Below are 10,267 nucleotides of genomic sequence, written 5' to 3' on the forward strand. Positions count from 1 at the left end.
AAGCGTTGGTGGTCTGCTGGTTCATGGCTTCACCTGCAAGACCCAGTCTTGACTGAGAAGCACCATTTTTTTTTCATAGTAACCGTTAACATGCCTCTAGAAATCTGCCCCCCGCCCCCGTGTACCCTTTACTCCTGTGCCAGCTTAGATAAGCAGAGCTGTTCAGTGATTTTGTTCTGCATTTAGAAAATCTAGCCTGTTGATTGATGCTCAATCTCTGGGCAAAGCGACAAAAGAAGGTTAGCTTCTCATTCGAATTTCCCGTTCCATCTTAAATGCAGCGTTTAAGGCGGAACGTTAAATTTTAGGCTCCAGGATGTAACTGCTATAGCATTTAAGGTGGAATGGGAAATTCGAATAAAGAGCTGGCAGAGAGGAGCCCAACTGCGCCAATTAAGGTGGAACGGGAAAGTCAGGCGCCAGAATGGAACTGCTGCAACACTTAAGGTGGAACGGGAAAAGCAGCCTTGTATAAAAATGAGGCAATTCAGCCGTGCCTCGGAGAAATTAGGTCAACCAAACGTGTGATGGAAGTGTAGGACCCTCCTGCTGGCTCTTATTGGTGTGAATAGCATATGCTAGGACTTTCATTGGCTTAAACAGCACGTCTATCAGGCAGGCCAATCAGACCCCATCAGGCCTTCCCCCTCTTTAGTTTTGCACCTCTGCTGTGGTGTCCCAATGCTGAAGTGCCTGCTTCTGGCTATTGAGTTGCTCTCCGCTGCGTTCGCTCGTGTACTGACTGCTCGCGCTGATCGCTGTGTGAGTGAACTAACGTTAAGTCGCTGCGTTCAGTCCGTGCGGCTGCAGCACACTTCTCCTTCACCGCTCTACGTGTTTTTCACCCTTTTTAAAAGGAAGCGAACGAGAGGATGTGAGTCTTAAATACATCTGGGTGCGGCGCTCTATTACAAGTGGTGGAAGAAGAAGAAAAAGAAGAAGAAAGGGATTTGGGCTTTGCTGGTGCTACTGGTGGAGGTTTTTGCCGCTGTAACGTTACTTCACCGCTCAGCTTGTTGTGGTTGTGCTTGCGGACGTCTGTCTGGATCTTTTTGGAGCTGTTTTTTTCCGTCTAAACTAACTACTCTCCGTTTTGTCCAGCCTCACTTCACGCTTCTGGAAGCCGAGGACACGTCGGAGACTCTTTTTTGTGTCTGCGTTTGGGAAGAAAGACAACTTAAGCAACTTTATTTTCGTCTTTTTATTGAGAGGAAGCTAACGTAAACGTTAGTGGAATAAGCTAACGTGCTTTAGCCTGCCCGCTAGCTCCAGCCCAGCTCCCGTGGAAAAGCAAAGCAAAGCAAAGCAACAGCAGCAGCAGCCAGTGATGGTTTTGTGTGGCCGGCTCACATGGATTTAAACGATTTAAACTCTTCTGTTTTCTCATAAATGAAATTGGAAACCTGTTCGAAAAGGTAAGGGCTCGATATAGTTCATTAATTCAGCGTTTCGGTTTGTCCTTCAGAACCATACATCTGGCTTTCTGCTTACGAAGCTGATGTCTGCTTCCTATTCGCCAGCTTCTCGTTCGAATTTTCACGTTCCACCTTAAATGGTGCAGCAGATACAGTCTGGCGCTTCGAGCTTGAGCGTGAGAATGTGTCTGCTGCGCCGTTTAAGGTGGAACGGGAGAATTTGAACCAGAAGCTGGCGAATAGGAAGCGAACTTGAGGCTCGTTTTCTGCTTCCTTGTTAGCCGTGCTATAAAAATGTACGTTAAGTCCTGTTTGTGTTTTTTTTCCCCACCATATTGCGGCCAGTCTGTTTTTGTCCAGTGTTTCTATCATGTGCTGAGGAGGAAAATGAAGTATAAATAGCACTGTTGGCCTGATACAGGCAGGGCTTTGTGTCCGAACAGGTGAAATAACGTTAAATATAATGGTGTTTATACAGACACGCCGTTTACTGCTATCGTCCATTGGTTTTGTAGGTACATCAGAAAGAGTTATTTTCATTTGATTTTTCTGAACGTGTTTGCACACCCTTCTTGGTGTTGATTGCTTGCTGTGTGTTCATTACTGATTAACATCAATGACGTGCAGATTAACCACTGGAAACCTTTTTTAGTGTATCTTCCATGTACATTCAATATTCTGCTCCGGATTCAGGAATTCGAATCTTTTCTCTTCTATTGCGGTGCGTTTCGTTTCTCTAATTACAGAGATATTTTGTATAGAATGCTATTAAATTCAGTTCTGTTTTTGAGTTTTGATATATGCTATTACATTGACTTCTGTTATTATATTATAAGGTGCTCTCAAGTTCAAATCCATTTTGTTATATTGAGTTCCATTCAGGTCTGTCCAAATCTGTTCTGTTCTGTTGTTCAGTTCTGTTTTCTGGCATTTTAAAATAAATTTGAGAAGACTCCAAAACATAAAAGAATACAAATAAACACAATCATATTTGAATAAATTATGTTGAGTTAATTAGATAACTATATATTCTTATTTTCAAATTCAGTTCTCTTTGAGGTGTCCTCATTTGATTTCACCGTTAAGTCTTCACTTCCTATTCAGAGCAGCTTTCTTTTTCGACTCTCGGCTCATCTATACCGAGAGATCATGTTCATTTCCCCACTGTGCTTTTGGATTTCCCCCTGCACTGACTAATAAGATTAGCATCTCTGTCACAGCGTGAGCTTTGATCGTATAGCCGAGAGATGCTGGCTCACTCTGGACACGGACGGCATGTCTGCGAGCTGTGGGCCAGTGGACTGGCTCCCTAATCAGACCCCCACTGGAACAAACAAATGGAAGAATAAAATTGCAACAGTAGGACACCTGACAGTGATGAAGACACTGGCAGTGGTAGAAACTTTATATTTGAAACATAGCATTATTGGTTGTTGGTAATAGGGACAGCCGGGTAAGTTGATTTGTGACAATTGGCTGTAAGGATTGGTTTCAGCGGGTGATGAATTGGGATAATGGGATAAGGCAGGTTCAGGGGGATTATTGCCACTTGGTACGCTCATCCTCACTATGGCTAATCCTACTTTCTGCATCCACCGTCCAGACAGAGGGACAAATCATGAGTAACCAGCGACCTTTCTGCCATGTAAAATCAGTAAGGTGTCCCAGGCTGGTCTTTTTGTGTCTGTAAAATGGCTCTTTAAAGGCACTGGGTGGGCAAAAGTCATTCCTGCATGGCTCACCTGCAGCCTGGCTCTCTAACAGGCTGGATTTTCACAATATCCCCTACTGTTTGCCTGTTTTGCTTCTCGGTGTTGGTTGCATTCTCGTAAAGAGATTGGCGCGTCATCCTGTTACAGCCCAGCATTGCGGCGCAGATTGAGCAGCCTGAGCACTGAAACCATTTACTCTTTCGTGATAAGAATGTTAGCCTGTAGGCATTTAACAAAACATCTTTGTGTTGTCTATCATGTTGCAGGACTGTATACCGCATTGCCTTTGTTTTTGTGTTTGCATTATGCTGCTAAACGTCATAGCCACGTGCTAGAGATGACCTTGCTGAATGAAACAGTGCTGTCTAGTAAGGGTATGACAATTTGATTTTAAAGTGGTGTAAAACTGTGTTCTCTCATTTGCTCTGAACCACTAATAATAACCAAAACTGAGCATTTAAGTGCATCCTCTCTGTTTTTGTATTGTTTATAGCTCTGCTGCTCTGCTCTCTATGCTATCATAGACGTTAACCTGTTGCTAGTTTGCAGTCTTTTGTTTTGAAGTAAAATTTATATTTTTATGAGACCAACCAATCTGTGTTGTATAAATTTAGCGTTCTTGTACAATTAAGACATGTTTAGCACATGAAATATAGAACATCATATTGTTACACCCCTTCCAGCCTCAGCTGTATGTAAATGGAGTACCTTATATCTACTGCATGATAAGTGGGCCAAACTATCAGGATTTCCATTCTGATTGTTGATCTACACATCTGTGTGAATACACTTCCCTGCAACTGGTTTTATCGGTCCAACAGAAAAAAACTTTTGAAAGCAGTTGCTTCTTCAGCTCTGAATGGTATTTTATTTTGGTAGATGTACATGATGCTGTGACATGAATAGAGCTGCAGTTGTGCTGCCGTTTTTATCTCAGCATGGCTTTCTTTGTAGAGAGCTGTGGGTCGTTTTCACAGCATGAGGTTCTCATCTGTTCCACTTTACTCCACATTGCTTGCTAGCACCTCAATGCAGAGTCAAACCAGTCACACGCAGCATCCTGGTTACAGAGTTGTGGGAGAAAAATATTTGATTTGATTAATGAGTAGGCCTGCAGGAAGAGGTTAAGCAAGCCTTGCTGACGCACACAGATTTGTTCCCTGTGCATGTGTTTTTGTTGTACATTACACAGAAACAACAATCCTTTGTTGGTTATTTTTCATGTCTGTCAAATGGCTCGTCCTCGTCTCTTCCATGTGTAAGGTATGAAACGCACCAGACTCTAAAACTACAGGTTTGCTTTTTGTCTCGTGTTTTAATCCAGACATACTCTATAACCGTTTTATGTGTATTCATTGAATTATTTATTTGTGATTAATCAGGAAAGAACAAATGTTCTGCTCTTCATTGAGAATACAAATAAATAATGAATACTGTATGTATGTGGGGTTATTGTGTCAGTAAGAAATGGACTCTGCTTTCCCCTGATTGATCAGTGTCTATTACCCTAATGTTTATTGGCAACTGGAAAAGTTCTAATGATTAAGGAGACTCATGTACGCCACAGGCTCTTAATCAGTACCATCAATTCCACATACAATGATGTGATTGTTACTATAGTAGGAGTGTAATACCTCAGCCTACTGACTGTTCTCATTATAGCACGGTATAGACATATGGCAAGATATGTTCTGTCTGATATGATCCATAATGCACAGACTTAATGGTTTTTAATTCTCAGAGTGCTTTTCCGTCTTACGAAGAAGTGACCTGATGCTGTAAACAGGCCTACGCTGTCAAAATGCAGTGTCATTTTGAGCCAGAGCTGTGGTCATCTGTTTTGTAAATGTGCATGTCCTTCATCAGTGTTGAGTATCGACCGATACCATACCAATCTAATCTTTGTTTTCGCAGGTAATACAGATGATGATGATGATGATGATGATACATAGATAGATATATAGATAGATAGATAGATAGATAGATAGATAGATAGATAGATAGATAACACAGTAAGATATACTAGGCTGTCAGTTAATGCTTCAGTAAAATCATTTCATTTTTTTGTATATGTGTAATGTGGCGTTCTGGACCTACATTTTGTTTTTGTCTTTTTTTGTTTGTTTGTTGTTTGTTTTTGTTGGCGTATGCTTAGATTTGACCTACCTGATGATGTGGCTTACATTTATTTTAATATATTGCAGTGAAAATGCATCATTTTTGATACACGCTTAGTGGCATGCACTCTGAAATGGTTTGTTTTTTTACTACTACTTACATAAAGCATCCATCTTGTAGTGTTGTGAATGCACTTTGATTTTGTTTTGCTCGAATGTCTGCAGTAGCCAGCTTCATCCTCTCTGTTTTGAACTAGGAATATAGGAATTGTGGGCCAATTTTGATATGTTATTTTTCATGTGCATGTCTGCCCATAACATATAAACTAGCATTATTTTCATCAGGATTAGTTGTTGGTGTAGTGTAGCGGCTAACACCTCTTCCTTCTGCGCTGTAGACTGGGGTTCAATCCCCCGCCTGGCGAGCAGTACTTGGGCAAGACTCCTAACGCTACCTTCGCTGACCTGTGTAAAATGATCAAATTGTAGGTCACTCTGGATGAGAGTGTCTGCCGTAAATGTAAATGGATTATCATTATTTAGGAATATAACGTTAATTTGCAGAAGTGCCCAAATGCAGTGAAATGAATCAAATGCGTGTGTATATTTTAGACCAGCAGCCAAGCATCGCCTGATCATTCTCCTCTTCCAGTATGTAAGAAAAACTCCCTCCATTACTTTTCTTGGTGGGAGAAATGACAAGTATTAAGAAACCATGTGCAGGAGTTCGTTGCTCTTTTTTCCCCTTTACTTCGTAAAACTCTGAAAGTAAAAGCAGTAGTGCCAGCACACACTCTTCCGGGTACTATTGCTTATTGTGATTTGTCTGGTGTCTCGTTGTGGTGCTGTATGTGGCAGAAGCTAGAGTGTGTGACTAACACTGACATGAGGTTTATCTTCATTCTGCCTCCTGAGTATCTGTTGCATCTATACAATTACAGTTGGTCAGATTACTCATTACTTGATTAAGAAATGTTTTTTTTTTCTTTTCCCCGTGTTGCATTAAAGGGGAAATTGTAAAGATTATTAAAAAATCAAGATCGAAACAAAGCCGCCCAGAGTAGTTTAGTGTGAAATGCTCCATTCTAGAGAAACTTAAGAGTCAGAATTGTTTATAGTGGTGGTGATGGGAACCAGACATCTGAAGAGTTTAAAAGATCCCTCAAAGAAAGTTATTACAGGAAATGGTTATGAAGTCACTGCCTGATGTCTGAGACATTGTGGAGGGGTACATGCAGGGTGTAATAAGGCAAAATAGTCCCCAATTATTTAGTTTTTTTTTAAATCACTATTTCAACATCATATTTGCATATGAAAACTTATATAGGTTCACTGGTAATTTAATATAGTGCATAAAGTGGCTATGTTGATGTTTTGTTTCTTTACAATTAATCATTTCACATCAAACCACTCGGACTGGCTTTGTTTACGTTTCTGTGATGGATTTATTTAGAAATTTTAAAAAATCTGTGGGTTTCCTCTACAAGATTTAAGACCTTTAAAGTCTCACTAAGGTTCTCAGTAAGGTATAACTTCTTTTTTCATTCCTTTCAATTGAGAAGGCACCACATTTGTGTAAAATGTTGGTGTTGGCTGTATGTAAATGTGATGAAGGCCTTCCTTTAGAGGCTATGATTAGCCTACCACCTGTGTGTCATGTTTCACAGTTCTTTTCAGTTTTCTCTCAGGAAATGTATTCTTGTGATGTGGGTGTGCTGAAAATTCATAATAACTGGTTTGAAATTTAACTCCAAGCGCTCTCATGGTAGTTCATGTTGAATAAATAAAACGCTCACTCTGCAAATCTACGTCTTGCGCTTTGCGAATCTAGTTTGTGTTGAGCGCTGTGTAGCGAATGTAGTGAGAGGAGGGAGGAGACGAGTGGAGTCGACAAGCGTGAATTTGGACAGAGCGTTTAGCGAATGCCCTGAGATGTGCTCATCGATAAAATGAAGGATATGGCTGGAGGTGCTGCAGGCTGTCTGGTTTATAGCTCTCTAATGTAAGTCTCACTTTCATCTTCATTTTCAATTTTCATCTCTTTCGTCTCATCGTCTCTCTTGCCTTTCAAGCACCTTTTTCAGAAAGAGAAAAACTATTGGTAAGAGGACTGTTTGAATGAAAGCTATCAAGACATTAGGGGGTGTACATTCAGACCAATTTACGTTTAAAAGGCCCACATCAGAGAATTGTAGATGTTCCCTTTTTTTCTTAAAAAAAAAAAAACTGGAGAATTATGACTTCTTTTGGTACATAAATGTACACAAAATGTCAGCAGACCTCAAGGAGAAAAATAAAGTACAAGAAAAATGTAGCATATGAGTCCTTTAAATCTTCAGTACTTAATTTACAACAGTAACAAAATTCATTATGATTAGCTGTAGTAAATCATGCATTTAACTTAATAGGTTAATTATTTGACCTTGCTGCTTATATTTGTTTTATTCCACAAATAATCAGTTTTCTATTTATTAACTGTTTTAATAATATGATTCTTTTCTGTCCGTTACTGTAATGGATTACAGTTGGGCTACCGTTTTATGGTAGTTTAAATATGTAATACCATTACTATTTTGTCTGTCACTCACTAGACCTATTCTGGATGTTCTCTCCTGTACTGAACGATTGAGATTACAGGTCTAATCACATCAGATGTCAGAAAAGTAGGACTAACAATGGAAAACGGAGCACTGTATTTAAAGCTGTTCTCTCACTGTGCAGTGGAGATTTATGACATTTTCCATGTAACCTCGCTTCTGCTCCACAATAGACCTCCGGTAAGGAAATATTCCTCGGATTCATTACGCCCGGGCTGTGTGTGGTGTGTAAGAGCTGTGGAATGTTTCCATTAAAATTGAGAAGGGTACCTCATCACTAACTGTTTTTACTCTCCAACTACAAAGCTCCTTTCAGCTGTGATGTTTCTGCACTTTTTTTCCTGATGTAATGCTGCATCGTGTGAAAAATGCATTGTGCAATGAGGATTTCAGTGAGAGCTGCTGAAGTTTAATTATTTCTAAACTGGGTCACGTTTGAATATGCTCCGTTAATAGCGAATTAACGTGGTGTTACGATTCCAAAGCCAGTTTCAGGATTTCTGACTGGGAATCTTCTGTCAAATTATTGAACTCTGACATTAAGTGTATTGCTAAATGCTCCATACAGCCTGCTTTTAATTCTGCTCCAGCCTGCCATGTTTATAGAGTAATGTTTTGAGTTTGCTAGGTCTGCTTCTCTTCATAACTCTGTAAAGCTGAGCTGTGGAGGTCACATCAGTGCAGTCGTGGTCGTGTTCGTCTCCCTTTCCCTGAGAGCAGTGCCTACTGTAGGGCTGGTCAGTATGGTGATATTTTATCATTATTGTGATAAATTACTTTATTATGCGATTTTCTAAATGTATAATGGGTGTTGTCAGTACTTTTAGAACACTGAATAACTACAAAAAGACAGATTTAAACTATATATCAACTGTATTCCTGTGTCCCATGTTGCTTTGAGTTACCTGTGGACAGAACCTCTGGGGAGGCACAGACTGACAATGTGTAAAATGTTAACATCCTAATATGTCAAAATAAATGAAAATGTGAATTGTTATTATTGGGATGTTTGAATGTATGCCAGTGTTTGTAATCAATCTGTCAGAAAGCTGAGTCTGCGTGCTGCAGTTAGAGGATCTTATTTATGGCCTACATCGGTTACTTACACTTATAAAGTCATTTGCTTTCAGCTTTGTATATTTTGTTTACACGGTCAGGAACAGGCATAGAGCCCCGATTAGAACTGGACAATATGACCGTGACATTATGATGGGCAAAATATTGTTATCAAGTTAATTTATGTCTGGACAGTACGTGATATCGTGGATATGATCAGTACTGGTAGAACACTGACCAACTGCGTGTTTCATTATAAAGAGAGCAAAATTAGTCCTGTTTAACTGGATCTTGTGCAACACAGTACACTATTCAATCAAATTCATTGTGTTCATAGTTATAGATAGTATTTTTTTTTCAAATGTAGCGCAATTTTACCACCTTTTCTCAGCTTCAACTGATCAGGTGTCTGAAAAAATATATATTGACACGTGTCTGGTGTAAATTTTCCTGGAACTATCGCAATATTATATTTTTGCCATATCGCACACCTCTAACTTCAATGCCATTCCATAGCTCTAACTTTAATGTCATTACATAGCAGTGTTTTTATGTAGAAATCTGACAAATCACTTACATTTTTTTTAAACCTGACCTAAAACATATGAGCATATTGGGGATATCATCAGTATTTAAAGAACTCTGACTAAAGGCATTTGTTGTTGGTAGTCTCTGTGATTCATCCTGTCCAAATGGATTCAGTTCAGGTCAGTATGTGCGATGTTGAATAAAAAATCATTGTACTCATATTTTAGTACTTTTAAATGTGGCACCATTGATGCTTTTTTGTTTCGTTCCCCAATTTGTCAAACTCCAGAAAAGCTTAATGTTGTGATGTCATGCATCATAAAATGTCTTTAAGTGTTGTGATGTTATGTTTTGCCATGTCTTAAATATTGAAATGTGTATGGTGTAAGTATCTTCAAGTGTTGTGATATTATGCGTTGCCCACCCTCAGCTTGCTGTTCTGCCGCAGGCTGGTTTTTAGATAGCTTTGGAGAGATACATGTTTTAGATGTAAGTCCTCCAGCTGACGTGTTTTTGAAGTGTTGTTCTTCCCCGGTTGCTGTTCCCAAGTCATTCTTTCATTCCGTCATAGTCACAAGGCGGTGAGGATATAGCTGTGTGGACTTTGAGATTGATGTGGAATGTTTTCATAAGCTACTGACGTGAGTAACCTACTCAATGTTGTGCATCTGGCGCATGCCGGATCTTGACCTTGGCCCTGAACTTGGCCTTGTTTAACAGAAATATTTCAGCATCAGCCACTCCATAAATAGGCTTACAGTCTTTTTGTGTTCTGTGTGGGTTTTTGCTTGTGGGGACGGCAGCTGTCTGCCTGAACAGAGGAGAACCTGCTTTCTCTCTGC

General features: G+C 39.8%; 1 long non-coding RNA gene across 1 annotated transcript in view; it reads left to right on the forward strand.

Annotated features, from left to right (window-relative positions):
- Nucleotides 1–693: 693 nt before the first annotated feature.
- The window catches only part of LOC118824452, a 32,757-nt gene continuing 23,183 nt past the window's right edge, over nt 694–10,267 (forward strand). The window contains exon 1 of the long non-coding RNA XR_005008610.1: nt 694–1,415. This is a non-coding gene — a long non-coding RNA (uncharacterized LOC118824452). The remainder of the gene's footprint in view (nt 1,416–10,267) is intronic.

The sequence above is a fragment of the Colossoma macropomum genome, unplaced genomic scaffold, assembly GCF_904425465.1.
Source record: "Colossoma macropomum unplaced genomic scaffold, Colossoma_macropomum, whole genome shotgun sequence".
In the NCBI taxonomy this organism is placed as follows: domain Eukaryota; kingdom Metazoa; phylum Chordata; class Actinopteri; order Characiformes; family Serrasalmidae; genus Colossoma; species Colossoma macropomum.